The sequence below is a fragment of the Fundulus heteroclitus genome, unplaced genomic scaffold (assembly GCF_011125445.2).
Source record: "Fundulus heteroclitus isolate FHET01 unplaced genomic scaffold, MU-UCD_Fhet_4.1 scaffold_67, whole genome shotgun sequence".
Taxonomy (NCBI): domain Eukaryota; kingdom Metazoa; phylum Chordata; class Actinopteri; order Cyprinodontiformes; family Fundulidae; genus Fundulus; species Fundulus heteroclitus.
This window is the reverse complement of record NW_023397110.1, coordinates 823,921-845,295: the sequence shown is the minus strand read 5'-3', so window position 1 is coordinate 845,295 and position 21,375 is coordinate 823,921.

The window sequence follows — 21,375 nt, the reverse complement described above, 5'->3', positions numbered from 1 at the left end:
TTATTTTGTCACATTAAATGGCACACAAATTAATATTATTAGACACTTTTCTTAAGCCATTTTATATTATTAAGTCCTTCATTTATTTCTGTGTGTATTTTTAATTATGGCAGGATTGGTCCTCCATATAACTTGACCTAATATTTAGATCACTGCCATCTTGGAAAGTCCAAGTTTATTCTACATCTGAGTAGTTTCCAGGGTGATGTGGACATGTTATTCCAAAGTTTTCTCATTTAACATGCTAAATTTATTTCCGAAAATGTTTCAACACCTATCTAGGTCTTTCAACCCACTAATTGAACGCTAATGTAATGACCCTCTTTTTTTTCTCTGCTAACAAAAATAAAATCTCTATTTTCATGTGTAGACGGTTGGAAATGAGACGGAGCAGACTGGATTCGCTCTCCCTGCTGCATGTGCACTCTTGACACGGGGGACACCGATTTTGGCGGGGATAACTCGGAGAACCAGCGCGGTGAATCCATAGAGGTAATTGAAATTAGATGGAGTGTTTAGGTTTATAATTTTGTTTGGGAGAAACAAGCAAATGGCTTGGCTAGGCCTAGCTCACACAATGTTGGAACATGCTAGCAACCACAGAGCTCAACCGTACTTCTAGCAAAAGAAAACCTTATCTTTCCACTAAAACAGCTTTCTTTGTGTCCATTTTCAGGCTTCTACATTTCAGCCAACATCTCAGTTGTTAGACGCTGTGCTTCTCAACTGAAGCATGTTAAAATGAAGCTCCTGGGTCATCCTCACCTTCCAAAATTATTGGTGCTGCAAACGTTGCCATTTTTCAGTTTGTAATTTGCTTGTTCGACTGTCTGGGGAGTTGGAGTTGATTTGCGGGGGTGGAGTTAATCAGACTTTTTTGAGAAATGACCTGTTGGTGAGTACGCATTAAACAAAATTCAGTTTTAATTTAATGGCAAAGTCTGAGTTAAGGTACTGTAAGTGAAAGAGAGGAGCGGGGCTCTAAACTAACTTTGTTTGTTTGTGTAGCCATAGTGAAATTTTAGCGAGACACTCAGAATGATAAGTAGACCCAAATTAAAAACACTTACAGAAAAAAAAGACATAAACATCCCTAAAGAACATTCTCAAAAAGTAAAAAACTATTAGAACAAAGTATTAAATATCTAACACCCTTTTTGACTCTTCAAAGAAAAAATATATATATAGAATAACCATTCTAGGAAGCAAAAAAATGTAGAAGGACAAATGTAGCATGTAGTATTTAAATAAAATGCAGCTTGTGTTGAAACAGTGTACAATGGGCCGGTGGTTTATTTGATTGTCAGAAGTTGTGTTTTTGCACTGGTTTCATTGTCATGACCAATTTGTTACCCTTGAGGTACAAGGATGAGGTTCAATCAAACCACATTTGACACTGGTTTTACAGCTTCACTTTTGTTGTGTTAAATCCCTGTCCATATAGACAACGTTGACTATTAAATAATTTACTTAAAATCTAGTCAACATCAACTTCTTTATTTGAAGCAAAATATTTTGCTTCAAATAAATGTATTATTTTCATAAATGTATTACCAAATATTATTTTGACAGCCTGAATAGCAACTTGTTTTTTTGTGTGCTTATTTGCTCTCAGTCCAAATGTTCTATTCGGAAAAAAGAAATGGAAATGAAACAGTTTTTTTTTTTTGTCGTCCAATTCATCGTAAAAATAATCGACTGATTAATCGATTGTTAAAATAAAAGTGAGTTGCGGCCCTTGTTAAAATAAAACATTTTAAATTAAATTTTATTTTGCATTCAAATTTCAAACAAAAAAATTGACATGTTAATTTGACATTTTATACCGGTGCGACTTTAGGCACTATGTGGCTGAAAATAACATTTGTTTTTATCAAGGTTTTTTTTATCAAGGTATTTGGACATATGATATAGCCCAAAGATGTTGTGATATTAGATTTTCTTCATATCACCCAACCCTAATTACAATACTGATTTATTTTCAAATAATCTTACTATAGATACAGAGATGCCCTACTAAATTTAAATAAAGTCTAAAACAAAATGTTTCAGCTTATTTTTATGATTATGGTGTTTGTGTTTGTTGGATAAATTTTTAAGTGAAGACAAGCACATGTATTATATAGTCTTTGTCTATAATTTTACTTTATGTTTGATAACTGATTAACAGTTTGAAGATATTTGTGGTGTTATGAAAAAATACAAAGAAGATTTAAAAAAAAATCTCAGATAATCACACTAGGGTAAAATCTGACTATTGGTTAAGGTTCAACAACTCAAAATAAATAAATAAACCAGAAGTACACTACACAAGAAATAAACAAGAGCAAAGAAGAACTGCAATGTAAACTTTAAACACAAAAGTTAATCAACATAAGAAATATACACCGTAAACCCAATGGGAAAATTCAACAAACATGTGAGTGAACGAATGTTTAAAAGTAAAAGAGAAAGCAATATTTTGAAGCCTGTAAAATAATTAAATTGCCCACATCTCTGAAGGCTGCAATGGCACACTAACACATGCAAATGTGCCTTTGTGTTGCATTTATAACTAGTTGTTGTACAGTAAATAAAACTTTTCAGAGAGAAATAAATAAATAACAAATCTGAGACACACACGCAGAGAGAGCATAATCAGGTCTAGGTCATTTAAGCAGCACAATCATCCCATAATTGAACAGAGTGATGGAGAAGATTTGCCTCTTAAGAGAACCACAAATTGCAATCACAGCTAACAGTTGGTTTGTTTCTACTTATGATTGTTCTTTTCTTTCTGTTTGCACCATGAAAGAGAGCCTTGTTTCTTTTAATAAACTACATCCCACTTCTTTCCATTTATCGATGGCAGCTGAAGCTGTTGTTCATGTCTTTTTGTGGAGTTTGGGCCTTTTATTTTGTAAAACAACAGATTCACTATTAAACTAAATAGTAATTAGACTCTAATATACATTAATGAACAGGTTTCTATTCAAACTACTATATATGTTGTGCAATAACAGGTTTGGAATGAAGAACTATTAATGAGGGTCAATGCAATTATTGTTAAAGTTAATACGTTTAACAAAAATTATGAAATTGGGGCACCACTTGACTCTCGGGAAATAACTGGCAAAGAGATTTATTTTTTTTCCAAATACCTGCATGGTGAGGTGCAGCATTATAGGACAATAGCTAATTTGCGCACTGACATTCTGAAACAGCAAATACCGCACACATATACAGAATAAACACAAACAATGTCTCTATAAAAGAGTAAAGTTTAATAACAAAATACTATGCTAAATTTTTTTTTTTTTTTACATAAGTAAATAGGCTAGTAAAATTCAATTAAAATACTAAGTAAAAATGAGAAAAGTAAGAAAAACATCTAAACCACAAACAAATTGTGAAAAAGAACTAATAAAACTGAAACCATTAACACAATGCAATGATTTCACAGTTCAACGTCAAAAAATGGGAGGCAGATCTTTTAGTTATCAGGCTCCTCTCCTGTGGAACCAACTCCCGGGCTCCATTTGAATACCCTTAATAATAGCTTCTAGCTGCTGTTCCTTCACCTTCCATGTGATATTGAAATCCCTCCCAATGGCAGCAATTGCAGATGGATGTGTGGAGCAGTGTGGAGCTTGGCGGAACAAAATCCGTCTGGCGAGAGTCAGGTTAATGAATGCTCAAATAGAATCTAAATGTGTTTCAACAAAATATTAGCTTAAAGGTGCAAAACCAGTTCTTCCCCTACAATCAGCACATAAACCACAAATGTTTTACACAGCATGTGCCCTACTGGCATGTTGACATAATTAGTATTACAATATCAAGTTTCTTATAAAACGTCCTTGATTAAATTTTATTGGCTACTGATTACATACACCCAGGAATTTGAAACAATAAATAATATTTAGACAATTGCTACCATTACTTTCAAAGCCATGAGAGAGATTAAGGGAAACATAACCAGTGTTTTATTGACACTGACAATGATATGTATAGCTAATGTTCTGAAAATGGTAAAAGAAAGGAGTAGAGAAATTATACTATTTGGAACTTCTGCTCATGGATTTTAGAAGTTATTTTGTCGATTTGAGCATAATAACTGACTATATGTGGTAAAAAGGTTTATATCTAAGCCCAAAACTATTCATACACATGGCAAATATTGACTGAAAGTAATCTTTTAATTCTATCAAAATCATTATTCTGAATAGAAGTAATATAAACATTTTGCAGTGATCCTAAAACAAACTTCACAGTATTATTTTTTTTTATTCTTGTTCTTTTTTTAATTGATACTCCTTTTTTCAAGGAGCAAGTAGTGCTGTATGTTTACCTTTTGTGTGTGTTGGTGTTTGTTTTGTGGTGATGGGGATAAAGGAACCACAAATTTTAATTTATGTGTTATAAGTTAGTGTGGCACCCAATATTAGGCAATATGTATTTGTGAAATAGTTGTTGATGATAACATTTATTAAATGAACCAACCTTTACCTCTCTGTCATCTCTTTTCCTTCCAGAGAATATCCCTGCCACTCTGTCAGCTTAAGTACTGTATCTCATTCACTGAAATCTGTATCAGGTGTGAGCACCAAGAGCAGTGAAAGTCTTTACAACTGGCCAAATATTTTCTTTGCATGCAGATTGTGTGCCATAATAGCCTACAAAGTAGTGAATCCAAGCAATCTTTTGCAATTGAAATATTGTATAAAGGGATACTTAAATGTTGATTGCAAATATGCTATTGTACAGCTCTAGGTGTGAGGCAAAACCATGGCCTGTAATGATTTGTTATGAATGAATCCAATTTAAGCCAGACACGGAGCGGATGCTAAAGGTTTTAATAAGGAGATGAAGGATAATCCAGGGAAAACAATTCACAATGGTGAGGAGCAGACATCCAGGTAGAAACAACAAAGGCTGGAGCAGACTCAAAACAGGATCAGGTCAGGACGGGCTACAGACAGGCCACTAGACAGAATAACAGATGCTGGAGTGCTCCTACCAAAGGCGGAGAGAGTAGTTGCAACACAAGACGTCCTGGCAACAAACAAACCACTAAGGCAGGCTTAAATAGGAGAACGGAACAGGTGAGCAGGGTGGGACCAATTAACCCAAACAAATGAAAGCAATTAAAGGACCATACAGACTAATAAAGAATAAACCTAAGAATAAACCTAGAAAGCAACGAACACGAGCTGACATAAAAACAATAACAAAGACCAGATAACTAAAAACAAACTAAGCATAAATCCAAAACAATACAAAACAGAAATAAATCCTAAAACAGAAAAGTTGGCTAACTGAAAAAAATAACCTAAACCACAACAGAACGTTACATGGCCAAAGTTACAATATAAAACATGTTCTGTTTTGAACAGCTTTTTACATGTAGACTCACTCGTAATTTACCTACCGAGTTTCACATACCATTTTATGCTTGAATAAATTAATTTCAGTTTTAGGTTGCTGAAAAAAATTTCAGTTCATGTAACAATTGTCAGATACAAGAGCTTTAGTAGATAAACCACAAGATACAAAGATAAATAATGGCCAATTATGTGCACAATTAGGCACTACATGCAATAACATATAGTGATTGAATAAAACTGGAAAAAATACAGTTTTATTGCCACTCTTGTCCTTCTGTCAACAGTTAAGAGGACTAATGTCATACACTAATGCAAAGGGTATGAAATACATAAACTGACATGTGCAAATGCTCATATTATTAATAAAGAAAAAACAGAAGCACATGTGTAATCTTCCACAGACACACATTTTGTTGCTTTCTGCAGAAATAGTGACTGGCAGAGAAACAAATATCAGCATCAACATTCCCTACCATAACTCTTCTTATACTCTCGTGCACACTCTGCAGTTACTTGATGTTATGGAAATGTGTACAGCACTTTCTCTCTAAGATTATGCATATGTGTGTATTCATACATATGCATGTACTTGTCACTATCACTGTTTTTGTCTCCACGCCTGACTCTGACTCCATGCACTCACCAGCCGTATTAACATTAGCCTTTCTGTATGCCACTAGGATGGCACAGATCTCAGCTAGAGAGGAAATAAGGGTTAGGATAAATGAGGGAAATAAGGGTTGTCGTTGTCAAAGAGGATAAGGGTGTGAATATTGTCATGCTGTGAAAATGTAGGAGTGGCACTTTTTAGCCAGGGTGGTGATAAAGAGATGAGTAGAAGGAAAGCCAAGCAAGATATTTTAAAATAGGGAGGTAGTGAGGGAGTGGCAAGTCTTAACTGGAGTGTGGTTAAGTAAAGCGACATGGCTGTATGTCAGTCGTTTTTACCCAAGTTTAACTACTTAACAAAAGTGTGAGTTTACTACCCAGCAAACACAGTTGTAGAATTATGTGCACTTCTAAAACAAATTTTGTATAATTCTGCAATATTGTTTTTTCAATTAAACATTTCAGAAAGTTTAATGAGCAGAATGATCTTACAAAAAAACATGTTGCAAGGATTTACATCCAAATCTACACAACAGTGTAGATTTGGAAGTAATGATTTTCTTGGTTTGAAATTACAGTGCACTCAATTCCACTATATTGCTGGTCTGTAATGGACTGGGGACCTGTCCAGGATGTAGCATGCCTTTCATCCAATGACCACTTGAGATAGGCACCAGCTTCCCTGTGACACTGCATGGATAAGCACATATGGATGGATGGATGTTGATTAATTGGTCCCATTAGCTGCTAGATAGATCAGATGCCTTTCACCACAGGGTACCTTGTCATTCTTCTTGTACATTAGAGCTTTTTCCCTCTTATATATATATATATATATATATATATATATATATATATATATATATATATAAACTTATGTAAACTTATTTTACACCTCAATTGTAACAAAATGTCTTTAACTTAAACATAAAAATAAGTAAATCAAGATGAAAATCTCAATAAGCTGATTCAAACATTTTGATGCTGTGGGACAGTCAATACAATTTGCTAGTCTTTATCATCATGAGACACTAATTTCTCTCCTTTGATCACCGGGAGTGCATTTGTGTGTGTGTGTGTGTATGTGTGTGTGTGTGTGTGTGTGTGTGTGTGTGTGTTTCTTTTACTACAGTGTCTCACCAAGCAACAGGGTCACCCACAATCAATTGCTGTTTCCTTACTCAGAATTACTCTCAAATCACTCTTGAGCTGAGACCCCCACGTAGGAATTTTTAGGCTAAGATAGGAGCTCTCTGAGAGGATTGAGAATCTTTGTGAATACGGGCACAGATGTCTGAAGGACTTAAGTATTTATTGGACTACCTCCCTGGCCTACCCACAGTATGTGAGGAGCCTGTGGTGTGTTTCTGACAGGTTGGTCTACAGTTTGCTGGCTCTGATCCTGTTTACATTCTATTCTGCAGATTTCTCTACAGTCACCAGGCTGTAATATACAAAGGTTATCCAACAACTCTCCCATAGTAGGCCACATCACAGGTGAAGAAGACTCAGAATAGGGAGCCAATTGATGCTAGCAGAATCATCTCTTGGTAAAAGCAAGGAAAATCCAGGAGCTGGTGGTGGGTTCTTGCTGGTGCAGACCAATCCCATTGATATGAATAAACATCTAGGAACTCCTAGTAGCTCCTCTATAGTTAATTTTAGGTGGATGGGCAAGTTTCTGTTGCTTTGCAAATGAACCATACCCTTTCCATTTTTGAATGATGGATTAAATAATGCTCTCTGTGATAACTAAAACTTGGACTCCTGCTTTGATCTTTTCCACAATTTACCTGTGTTTCTTGATTTTGATTATGTTGATTTTTCACTAACTCCTCTAACAAACCTCTGAGGTCTAAACAGAATGGCAGACAATGATATTTATACTGAGATTAAATAGTAGACTCTTAACTGTTTAGATTATATGGAGATTCCTGTAGGTAAGTGGTTGTGCTATGTTTTATTCAGAATTATCAAATTTAAGGGGGCAGAATATGACAGCCCACCAATACATTAAACATTTTTACAACTGGAAATTTTGCAAATGATGAATAATTTTTCTTCCACTTCACAATTATGTGCTGCTTTGTGTAGCACTATCATAGATAAAAATGAAAGCAAGAGGATGACGTTCGAAAACAAAGAGCTTGTAAATGTAGTGTCTCCACTTAATTAGTAGAGGTGAGAAACTCAGCAGGAAAATTTCTTAAAAGTAGATAACTGAAAACATTTACATGGAGATGGAGCTGCCCACACATACATAGATAAAAGAAAACAAACAAACAAAACATAAAGCTTGAATAAACAAACAAACAAAAATCTTTTTCACAATCTGAAAATCGGGTATTTGTCTAAAACAAAAACTTAAAATACTCATGGTTTAAACATACATGAGCAGCAAAATCTGCTTAAATTTGAAAATCCAATTTGTTACTGCTAAATGTATGTTGAATTTAGCTTCCTAACTCTATCTAAGGCTGATTACTAAATTGTTCAGGAGAGGCTTTTGAATTTTGGGGAGCAGACAGACCCATACTGCAGATGGAATCCTAAGGTGAGTCTGTTTCCTGGGCGAAAGAAAACAAATGAAGAATTTTCCTTCTCTTAATAGCAACTCTCCGATGTCCAAATGTCCTGCTCACAACTTGAATCTCCATTCTGTCAGCATGGGCTGAGATTCATCTCTTTGGCTCAACACATTGTTTCTGTTTCAGCTCTGACATCCAGTGGGTGAGGCTACCATCTCTGGAACAATCTGGTTGTTTTCATCGACCAGTTCACAGCCACAGCGGCATTACCAGCAGAATCTGTGGATCACTGGCCCCAATTTATAGAAGAAACATGAAGTAGGGCATTGGGCTAAGCCTCACTGGTTCTCAGAGACAATGGCTCCTGCAGTCCTTGGCCAGTTAATCTTCTTTCTTTTGTTCCATTTGACCTGTCTTCTGTGATGAGAACTGAGCACTGCGCAACCAAATCGTCTCTTTTTCATGTGTTTTTGAAATCATTGTGTGCTACACAGTAGCAGCCGATGTTTGGCACTCTTTGTCGACATACATGTCTGGCGAAGGTTAGGAAACCGGTGGCAGATGTGGACCTATCCCAACAATTTTTCCATTCAAAAGGTGCAAAGTAGTTAAATACACAAAATCTATCAGCCGTTCTCACAATTGCCTGATGATAGGGACATATAAGCCTCCATCTGAGGGATACCTGGTAAGGTTAGTATCGTTTTCATCTAGGGCTGATGATCTTACATTGAGACACCAATGTTTTCAGATGTTGAGGGGGGATTTAGGGTAAGAAACGAGAGTCAGGCAGACAGAATGCATGTGGTACACCCCCATGGGCTGTCATTGTTGGTAAACAGCTTAAGCACAGGTGGGCATCTTGAGTTACCCACCAAAAGCCAACAGTTGAGGCAGAGAACCCACATTCATGACAGCTTATGGGGCCCTAGGAAAACATAAAGTGTCTCAGGATTAATATTGTATGATTGTAACAAGAATATTTATAAATCTTAGCAGCTGAGCAGCAGGCAAAATCAAAAAGGAGGCACTCTACACCGACATTCCGGTCTGGGCAGCCAGCCAGGGGGAGCAGATCGGCGGCTCATAGTCTGAGGCTGTGGTGGTATCAGTGAACATGGCCGCATTGGTCGTCAACCAGTCCGTGATGGGAAGGTCAGAAACTAGCTGCAATCAATAAAGCAAGGAAAACATTCCCCATACAATGCACCATGTGATTACAACAGATAGTTTCCCAAGCCATTGAAATCTATCTGGCCCTGTGATGGATATAGTCCGTGGGCCAGAATCTGTAGGATGACTTTGTATGAACTGTCAGGGGACAACTTTCTTCCACTGAGATAAGTTGCTACACATATTGGTGATCTCCAAACACCAATGTTCCCACATTTTCACTTGCACATTAATAAGTGAAAGCCGATAAAAAATCCAAACCGTTGCGCTCCGGTCCAAGAGGTCACATGATTTGATTTTTGCTGCTCAGCCAATTAGATCGCTGTATTGTCAGCTGAGCGAGTTCAACGAGTTCATCATGGCTGCGCCCGAAAAAGGGTTGTAAACATTTGTTTCCAGACAAAGAAAGCCCAAAATAGCATTTTATGGCACCAATTGGCAAAGATCTTTATGGCAAGGAAAAATAAATAGCCCAGACCATCCATCATTCATTTTCTAACACGCTTTATCCCTGCTGGGTTCGTGAGGGGTGCCGGTGCTGATCTCCAGCTGTCAATGGGCGAGAGGCGGGATAACCTGGAGAGGTCCCCAGTCCATCGCAGGACAGAAATAGCCCAGACATTTGCCCAATTTACTGTGATATCACCAAGACCTGCTGTACAGATGTGCCAAACGACTTATCCCTGCCAGAATTTGTTTCCCCTGCATCGGGAGCATATTGAGAATGAATCAAGTCAACTCCGCCTCATTACCAACCTATTAGGAGTGTAAATGAAGATATTTTACTTTTCATTAATGAAATATAGCAATGGTGTCATTACATTATCGTTCAGTTAGTGTGAAACAACTGGAAATGTAACACTCTCGACTTCTGAGCCTGCCTGTTCCCGTCTGATTCTGTTTGCCTGTTCTGTCTTTCGACTTCTGCCTGACCTGGCTACCTGCCTGATCTCTGCCTGTTGTGTAACAACTGGATTCGTTTCCTGACTACCAAACCTGCCTGCCCTCGTTCAGCCTGTCTGCTGATCTGTGTATCGAACCTGGAACTGTGACCCGACTCCGTCCTGGATTATCCTTCGGCACCTCACCGGCTCTCTAATCACCTGGCTTTGACCATCAGCTACATCCCCGACCTTGGCATTGGCTTCGTTCCTCGGCCTATCCTGCTCACATCTGTCTTCACGGTTCTGACATCCTGCCTGTCCTCCGACCTCGGCATCATCTCCGCCCGGGAACTCTCTGAGCAGCTACCGCCGCACCGGGCTGGCTATCCACCACCTGGCGTCTACCTTTGCTTCTGGACCAGAACTGAACAATACAACCAGGTCAGTGACCTACACAGTTGTGTCCGAGCACCCCAAGCTAAACGTGGTCACTAACCTGTTGTCTCCTTCTGCAGAAGTCCCCGCTGTAGATGCTGACGCCACCCGAGCTGTTTCTGAGATAAATAAACAGTTTAATCGACTCTGTTTGCCTTGAATTCTGGATCCGCCTGTTCTGAGCCTAACACTAATAGGTCTATTGTTACAACAAATCCAGGATCCCTTTAAAAAATGCTACTTGTGACTCTCTCATTAAGCCACACACATTTCAGTTAAACATTGCAGAATATAGACCTGATTTACATATTTTATAATGTTACTATCTAACCACTGAATGTATTCTCTCATTAAACTATAGCTAAACCATTGCTAAACCAAAACTTACTCTGACTACTTCCTTACTCTGAAACTTGACTGGGGTCAAGTTTCAGTTCCTGCAGTGAGATACAGTTATCTCCCTACCATAGTAAAGATGTTACTATGTGTTGTTCTTCACTTGAGAACCTTGTTGTTCTGTTTTAATGTGTCTCTCAGTCTCTCATCCAAAAACAGAGTGCACAGCCACACACACACACACACACTCATGACACAGATTCACTTGTTCATACAGATAGAAATTCATACAAACTAATTCATCCTCTCTCACAAGCACAAACTCATATACACACACCATGCCGCGCCCCACTTCTGTTTAGGGAAAAAAGTAATTACTTTCTCTCCCTGCCTCAATGCCTTCAAAAGCCTCAGTGGGGCGATTCCCCAGTGAGCCAGTGAAATTCACTTAAACAGCTTTTGAGAGAGTAAGCAGTCTTATTGTTGCGTACTGAAACTTTGATTGGAAAGAAAGAAAAAAATGAAAGGAGGAGAGGAGGGAGCAGGAGAATATTGGTAAATAAAACTGTTGGGCAGTATTATTTTTCTCATCTTTTTTCCCCCTTTTTATTTTACCTCTCTGAGTCTTTGTTCTCTTTGACTAAGCTAACGACTGAAGGCAAGCAACCACAGCAGGTAAAGAGGGGCTGTCTAGAATGGAGCTTTCTTTAACATTCTGGCATGTCTTTCTTTGAGTGTCTGCAACAGCTGAGTGAGAAGATTTTTTTGCTCATTTTACCAGTAAAGTGAGGACTTCAATGTAAAGTGAGGACCTTTTTTAGGTCCTTACTTTTTTTTGCACTGAGGTGTCAATTAGGTTTAGGTTAGGGTTAGGTATATGCTGTTAAAGATTAGGGTCAGGGTTAGGCCATAGAAAGGCTTGAAAATAAAGTGCTCTATGAATGAAGTCTATGGAAGTCAAGGCACCATCCTCACTTTGTATTTTAAACAAATGTGTGTGTGTGTGTGTGTGTGTTTGTGTATATGTGTGTCGGCTTGCTCTCACAATGCCTCCTCCATTAAAAATACATGTCTCCTCAATCTTTCAGAATCCATTTTCATCACAAGTCTTTATGAGGGCACAATTCTATTTTATGATCGCCAAACCTTGACTTTCAGCAGTTCAGGCTGATTTTGTGGTGCTGGGCCTCATTAAATTTTGCAAACAAATCTGAGCTGTGTTTGGAAAAAAAATACCCATACGGTTATGCACATTTTGTCATGCCACAATTAAAAAAAAAAAAAAAAGCTTCTAGAAAACATGGCTTAAACCACATCAGAGAGACTAAGGAGACTAAGGAAGATTTAAGCTTGGTTATGTTGCGAACAACATCCCAAGCTATGTGACACAATAGGAAGAGTAGTTGTCTTACAATCAGAAGGCTTTGAGATTGATTCTAGTTTCCAGCACCGCATGTTGATGCAGCCCTGGGCAAAGCACTTACACCTAAGTTAACTACCGATCTGCATATCAGTATATGAATATTTACCGGTTGGTGAGTGTGACTATAGTGTAAATCTCTTTGAGAGGTCAGCATGACCAGAAAAGCGTCAAGGGATCTGTATGGTTCACAAGGGCCGGCTGAATGGAGTTGTTTTGGGGGTTGTGGTCAAGGTTTTTTGGTGGGATCAGGTCCTGGCTGTGTGGGATATCTTGCATACTATCATTTTAGTAGAGAAAGCCTCCGTGGCAATGGTCTCAGTGGTCTCAAACTCCAGTCCTTTAATGCCTGTGTCCTGCAACTTTTAGATGTGTCTCTGCTTCAACACACCTGACTCCAATGTGAGTTAATTGACAGAGCAATACAGAGTTTGACTGCATGCTAGTGAGGTAGTTTAGCCATTTGATTCAGGTGTGTAAGCCAAAGGACACATCTAAAGGTTGCAGGACACTGGCCCTCAAGGATTTGAGTTTGAAACCACTGCTCTATGGGATGTGCAGATAAGTCCGTAACAGTGCTATGGATACAGTGCAGTTAATAAATAAGTCAGGATTCCTCCAACATTGAACTGTAGTTCCCCACAGCCTCAGCTGAAAACCTCTGAGCAAAACTCGTTAGAATGACATCGACATAACTCGATTGGGGGGATTTCACTTTGCAGGGGCTTTATTTTCATGGGAAAAAGGTCCTGGTGTGGTGACTTTTCAAGAACCCTGGGGCTTTTTTCAATGGGCAGGGTTGTGTAATGCATGGCTAAACAGTCTACCACAAGGGGAAGTAAGAAGCAGTAAGCCGATGAGGAGTTTACAAACCTGTCAATTTTACACCCTTAATTTATCAGAAAAACATGCTTTCAGATGTTTTTAGGCAAGAAAGTTCACTTCGAAACTGTGTCTGTGCAGTCAGTTCATCATGGTTATGAGCCAATTTTGATTCTGTATTCAGACTTAGGAGCAGCAAAGACCCGCTGACAGCCTGGTCTTTCTAGGGAGGCTGCAGTGGGAAACCCCATTGCTATAGCATTTAGTTGGCCAGACAGTTGGTGTTTTCCCGCAGTGAATATGAAGCATTTGCAGAGTTTGTGGGGAATATCTGCAAGTATCAGAGATCAAATGTGAAAATCTTTGCTGGATGATTTCGCCATTTTAGTTATAAACTTAAAAGCCCCAGGCTTTTGTAATGGAAAAGGGGGCATTGTTGATCCGTCTGAGTGCCACTCCATTCCTCTTTGGTACTCTGATGCCAAATTGATTTTTAAAACCCAATATGTGTGCAAGATTTAGCCAGCTTTCTTCATCTTTGGAAGTCTACGAGGGTGCTGATTTGTTAGAAAAGCTTGGGAATTCCATACTTAGGTCTGCTTTAGAAAATACCATTAATAACATAGACCCCAAAGACCTTTCTTGCGCAAGTTATCTTGTTTGAGTCTCATGACACAAAGGAGACCTTTGCAGAGCTGAATTTTGAATTTCATCACATTGCTGCAGTGCTAACAGTTTGGTAAAAATCACATGCAACCCTTGAGAATACACACATTCATGCTTTTGATCACACCACACATCTGGAGACTACTGAACACACCAAAGGGATGGATAATGCAGTTTGGAGAACAAAGAAAACCAACGCGGTCTTTATTAACATAAAAAGTCTGATGATATGTAGGTGTTAAATGTGTCAGCCACCCTGAAAATTGTTCAATATTCTGGATGTGCTCAAGCTTGTTGCCTTTTATTCAGGTATGTTTTGTGTGAGAAAGTGTGTTCCAAGGCAAATAACTTGGTTGCTTTATAACACACACACACAAATACAGAGAGACTAATAGGGCTTTTGAAATATGAAGAGAACAGAGATGTGTGGCCCCTTTGGCAGCTCTGGGAGCTGGTAATCCCAGCGTATGTGGGAGCATGCCTCTGTTCTCCATTTTCATCCCTTTATTCTTTGTTTCATCTTGTCATCTAGTGAATCTTTTAAAGTGAGAGGCATCAAATTTTTGTTTTCCTCATTTGACTCACTGTTTAAAAGGAGTTCATGAAATGACGTCACATTTAGTGACATACATTCAGATCAGAGCATAGCGAAACAAGAGGAAAAAGTGGCTAAATGAAGATGCTATGCCAACAGGTAAGAAATGTGGTAGATGATATAGAGGAAAATGTAAGCCCAAAAGGGACAAAAAGACAGATCAGTATTGGACAGAGATGTTTAGAAAGAGAAAGACTCAGATTTAGTTTCTGCAAAGGTGAAGAACTGAAAGTGCAGGGGAGAGATATGCGTGGGGGTTAAGTTAGCCTTTTTTCACCTCCCCTTCCCTTTGATCTCCCAAACGTCATGCCAGAGAAGAGAGTCAGACAGAAAGTGAGAAAAGTTGAACAGGAAAGAGAAGACGAGTCATAAAGGAACAGCAAAAGATGAGAGGGAAAGGTGCAAAAAAGACTTTGGGTAAAAGCAAAGAAAACGAAGTGAGGCAAGACAGTTTGGAATTAATCATGAAGTGGAGATGAGGTGAGAAAGAAGTGAGAAAGGAGAAGGTGCTTGAGGTTGGAAATAAAATGTAGAGAATGAGCTGAGTCATGGGAAACATGTAGACAGATGATACAGTGGGGAGTAATGCTGCGAGAACGTGCATGAGAAAAGAATTGTGTTTCACAGCACTAATTATGAGGCAAAGCAATAAACGCCAGTTAGTGTTTGAAATAAAACCAGTTCGTCATGGCACATTTAGGAACATGTGTAAAAGAAATGGTGCTGAGTGGCTAAAATTCTTGAGATGTTAGATGACTATTATGATGTCTTTTAACTGACTAAATTATGCTTGATTGATGGTACAGTTAAATGAGTAAGACTGTTGTCAGAAGGAAAACAAATTGCCTTTTGAACTACAGAGGAATGGAACAGTAACGTGTGTGTCATCTTACGTAACTACAGTTTACTAGTTGTTTATTCAAATACTTATAGGCTGGTGAGTGTAAATGAATCACTCTGAAGTTATCTAAAGCTACAACAAATAACTCACACATACAATTACACTCAACACATGTCTTATCCTCAAAAATAAGTAGTTTACTGCCAATCATATAACACACCAATATGTCAACATTCAAAAGTGACATTTTTTTTTATTTATCTAAACTATGTCTAAATAGTCCAGACATCTAAGCTAAAATTGGTTTGATTTAGGTTTATTGTCTAATATTTAATTCATTATATTAAACAGAAATTGATAAGCATGTAAAAAGAGCAGAACAAGCTGGGTTCAAACTTGGGATCTCTCAACTACCAGGACAGTGAATTTCATAGTCAAGCTACCCAATCACACACATTAAATTCCAATAATATATAATCCAAACCAATTTTTATGTTTATCAGTTACTGTCATATGGATATATATATATATATATATATATATATATATATATATATATATATATATATATATATATGGCTGTCAGTTTTAACTTTGTTTGACCATAACAGCGAAAAAAAATTTAACGAGCATTAATCCTGTTAATGCTTTTTTTTCCCGCTGCGCTCTCCGGACTGTGTTTTTTTTTTTTTTTTTAACCTTGCCGTTTTCCGTAGTTCCAAGATTGCTAGAGACTAGCAAAATAGACCCGCACTTACTGTTGCCAAGCCCGCTTATTTCATGTGACTTTGGGCTTCTTTTTTCTAAAGTTGCTTGTAAATTTCATCAGTTGAGTTTTTTTTAGCTTGTTTCTGAAAGTGAAGTCGCCTATTTGGGCTCTAAAATAAGTGACACTGCCGCACTAGAGACACTGTGAGTATAACCAGCTGAAATGTCCCTCTGCCTCATAACGCACTGGAGCGCATCCTCCTAGACTGACATAGGACCAGAGGGAGTAAAGGCAGGAAGAGGAACTCTACCTGTGTTTTCTGCAGTTTAAGGTTGCAACAACTGATGATAACTGCTAAAAGTAGATTTGGCGGTGCAGATCACCATTTTGAGTAGAGATTGGTTCTGAAGATGATTTTTTTTACACGCTGATAACATTGCAGAAACCCAACCCATAAACCATACTTTAATGGTTATTATTTCTTGTCTTTTTTGTCTTGTCTCTAAAATGTAAAATCAGTATTACTTTATATGTAAATCCTTAATACTATACCTATTTTTGTTTAAAAAATATTTTGGCATGAACTTTTTATTTCTTTACACATTATGTAAACATCAGGGCGTTATGATTAGTGATTTAGCCATTATTGGCCAGAGTTTAACATTTTATGGCACCAAGATGTTTTCCTTCCAATTCTGAAAAGTGCTTGAAAATAAAAAATTAAAAACATTTTTATACAAGCATGTTTTTTACTAGTGTCATTTATTGCAAAATTGCATATTAAAATGCAAAGACTTTGTCTTGTTTTTTAGACCTTATGTGCATCAGGTACACCTGAAGCAGTCTATACTTGGGATCCAAGGGCTATCAGTCCTCAGGATCCGAGATAGGCTGCTACATTTTTCAGACCCCAGCGGCTATCCTGAAAGCTCACGTACCTCATAGTTAATCAGAACCTGTGGTATCTCTGCATTTGAGGCCAGTGGGTCCAGGCCCTGCCAGATGTCGCTGTGGAGCTCTATGTGCATAATAATCAGTGTGACATGTTCTTAAGAGTAATGTTAATGTAATGTAAAACAAGACAGATTCCTTTACCAAAAAAAATCTGTTATAAACATTTGTGTCTATATATCTAAGTCTGTCAGAAAACTGACTTGCTCAGTAGGTTAAATCCTCCTGAGGTGCCTTGATATTGGGGCCGGCCAACCAATGTTTGTTTAAATAATGAACATCTGAAATCCCAGTGCACATGCCCAACACGCTCTCAGTAGACGACTGAGGGGTACAAATCCTCTGGCCCCAAGCTCGGATCGTCCAATCCAAATACTTGAACTGCATATGTGACGTTTACGTTCTGCTGGATAGTGTGTGACCATTTGGGCAAGGCAAATTTATTTGTATAGCACATTTCAGTACAAGGACAATGCAAAGTGCTTTACATGACTAAAACATTAGAAAATAAAAACAAGTAAAAAAAACAGTTGGAATAAAACGCAAAACTAAAAGCAAATATTAATCTAGTGTTGGTTGGCCTTGCTTGCTCATTGAATGATTTATGTGAATCTTTTCTGTTCAATATATTAGTGAGCCTTTATTTGTAATTGTATGTATCAAAATTAAATTACGTTTAGCTTATAGAATATGGCATTTCTAGAGTGTTGGTTTAGGCAAATGTTTATATCTGTTTAATTTAAAATGGATCAAAGTCAGGTTGTATGCATAAAAAAATAATGCTTAAATTAGTTGCTGCTAATAAATGTTGGGTTTCTGTGCCCCACCTTAACTTATCATGCCAGAGACACCACTGATCAGAACACTGTTATTTCTGAGCAGATATAATTTGTTTAGGATAAAAATGTATTTCATTGTGTTTTGTTTTACTTTGTATCAATGTTTAAATTGTTTGGGCCAGTGCAGGCCCAAGAGCCATCCAGAGTAGAGAATATCAGTGCTGCAAGCTTTGTTTAAATGAGTTGTTTTAGCGTTGGCAGTCTGGTAACGTGAGCTCATTCTGTTTTTTCAATACCAATATATGCCAGCATAGTTCCTAAAGATGGTAGGGATTGTGGTTGTTTATCAGGCCTCCTAACGCTAATGCAGGAGCTACCAGTGGCTCAGTTGTCGTAACTGAGCTGTTTGTTCAGGATGTGACATCAACACACCCAATGGTGGTGAGAGGGGGGTACATGGGCGGTGACTTAGCCCCCCCTTCTAAATGCTGCTTCTCCAAGTTTGGTTCTCAGATCATCTGAGTGGTCTGGATGGTTGATACAGCAACAAACAGGTCTTTAATGTATTGTGGTGCTAAGGTGAGCGGTGGCCGAGTGGTTAGAGCAGCAGGCCGAGTGGTTAGAGCAGCTCGCTTGCGCTCTGAGAAGGATGCAAGTACCCAGTTCGATCCCTACAGCCTGCAATAAAGCAGGGTTTCAGGCAGAATCAAAACCAACTCCGACAATACAGGAATGACAGGGCAGCTGCATTACAATTTGGGGGCGTGGTGTCCTAGTGATTGGAGCATTATACTTGTGTCCTGGTAGTTCTGGGTTCAACTCCCACAGGCTGTCACAATTGGTCCCTGAGCAAGACCCTTAACCCCTGATTGCTCCCCAGGCGTCGCACAGTGGCAGCCCACTGCTCCCCAATGGGATGGGTTAAGATGCAGAAGTGAATTTCTCCATTGTGAGATCAATAAAGCAAATATTATTATTATTATTATTATTAAGCCAATCAGTGATTTAGAAACTAACAGAAGTATTTCAAAGTCTATTCTCTGAGCTACAGGAAGCCATTGTAAGGACTTTAGAACTGAGGTGATGTGCTCTATCTTCCTGGTTTTAGTGAGAATGTGAGCAGCAGCATTCTGGATCAGCTGCAGCTGTCTGATTTATTTTTGGGCAGACCTGTGAAGACACCACTGCACTAATCAAGGTGACTAAACATGGATGAGTTTCTCTAGATCTCATTGGGCCATCAGTTCTTTAATCCTGGATTTGATCTTCAGGTGGTAGAAGGCTGACATTGTGACTGTCTTTATGTGCCTTTGAAGGTTCAGGTCTGAGTCCATTACTACACCCAGATTTTAGACCTGATCACTAGCTTGAAGTTGTAATACCTGAAGCTGTGTGTTGAGTCTAGTTCGTTCCTCTATAGGTCCAAAGATAATAACTTGAGTTTTTTTTCTGTTCAGCTGGATAAAGTTTTGACACCTCAATGCATTGATTTTTGCTAAGCATCCGTTCAGTGCATGGATGGGTTCAGAGTCACATGGTGACATCGTAATGGTTACTGGGGCTTTGTATTAACCTGGTAAACGAAAGCCTTTGGCTTTTAGGTTTTCCTGTTTCCATTAGCCAGGGGGCATTTATGTAAATCAACCCAATAAGGTATGGCCTGCAATTAATTTAAACTGAACTAAGTTTAAGCTGTCTGAGTTTTGGTTTATGCTTTCTGACTTTTCTGGATGAGTTACAGGCTTTTATTTAGATGTTAAAAAATTATCATTCTAAGCTTAAAGGATTGATAGCTTAGACAGTTTTGCATGGTCTGAACCTACCTGGTCTGACAATATATAAAAGTCTAATTCAGATCATGGTCTCATTAGCAAAGAGGAGGTCTTGCTTTGGAGTTGCATGTTTCCCTTGACATTTACATAAAATTAAGTTAAATAAAATTTTATTTATATTGTGGCAATTCATGAAACAGGTCATCTCAAGGCATTTTCCAAAGTCAAATTCAATCAGATTATACCGATTGGGTCAGTTTATACAGAATGGTCAAAACATTTCCTACATAAGGGAACCCAGTTGATTGCATCAGAGTCCCGACAAGCCGCATTCACTCCTCCTAAAGAAGCATAGAGCCACAGGGAGAGTCGTCTGCATTGTCCATGGCTTTGCAGCAATCCCTCATACCGAGCAAGCATGAAGCGACGGTGGACAGAAAAACTCCCCATTAACGGGAAGGAAAAACCTCCAGCAGAACCAGGCTCAGTATGAACGGTCATCTGTCTCGACCGACTGGGGTTTAGAGAAGACAAACAAGAGAGACAAACAAGCACAGAAGCACACATTGATCCAGGAATCTGTTCTACATTAGATGGTAATAGCGGGTGATCTGTCTTCCCTGGATGATGTCACAGCTAACAGAACGCCAGACCGGGTGTACCTACCATGAAGAAAAGAAGAGAGAGAACAAAAAGTTAAAAGCTGAAATGACGACAAGCAATGCAAATTGGAGAACAGTAGAACTCAGTAGAGTGAGGAAAATACACCCTGATGTCCTCCAAGTAGCCTAAGCCTATACCAGCATAACTAGCAGGCCTGCAGGATAACAACCATATGTTCAGGCCGCATTCAGAGGCACACATGTTTCCTTGTTTTATGAAGAAAACAAGTTCCAAGATCTTGAAGAAGAACAATAAATCCAATGTTTTATGAGGCTGTAGATATCATATTTCACAGTAGTATGTCCTGGATTACAATATCTGTTGTTCATAAACATTGGTAATCCACCTTCTTTGCTTTTGCTGCTCCTCTTCATATGTCTGTTCACATGGAATTTGGAGTCATGGATATGATCCTGCACTCTAGTTTTAGTGAAACAGAATATGGCATTCTTGATCCTCTTGGTGGGTCATTGTTGGTGCTTGAAATTCCTTGAATTTGTCCAGGTATTATTTCAGCTTTCAGTTTAAGATATTAACCAGCTTCTCCCAGTTGTAAAAAAAAACAAACAAACAAACAAACAAAAAAAACACACCTTAAAGATGTAGTTTAAAGCACTAAAACAGTGCACAACAGGAGTCCATTTACTACTTGACTAATGAATCAAGAAGGGGACATGATAATTCAGTCAGAACATATGAGTAGGTTTAAAGGTTTTACTTAAAGGTGTAGAATGGCAGGAGATAGTCAGGAACTCAGGAACCACTGTTATGGTGCGCCGGACGCGGTTGAGGCGGCAGGACTGGTGGATTAACATGTTATCCCTAT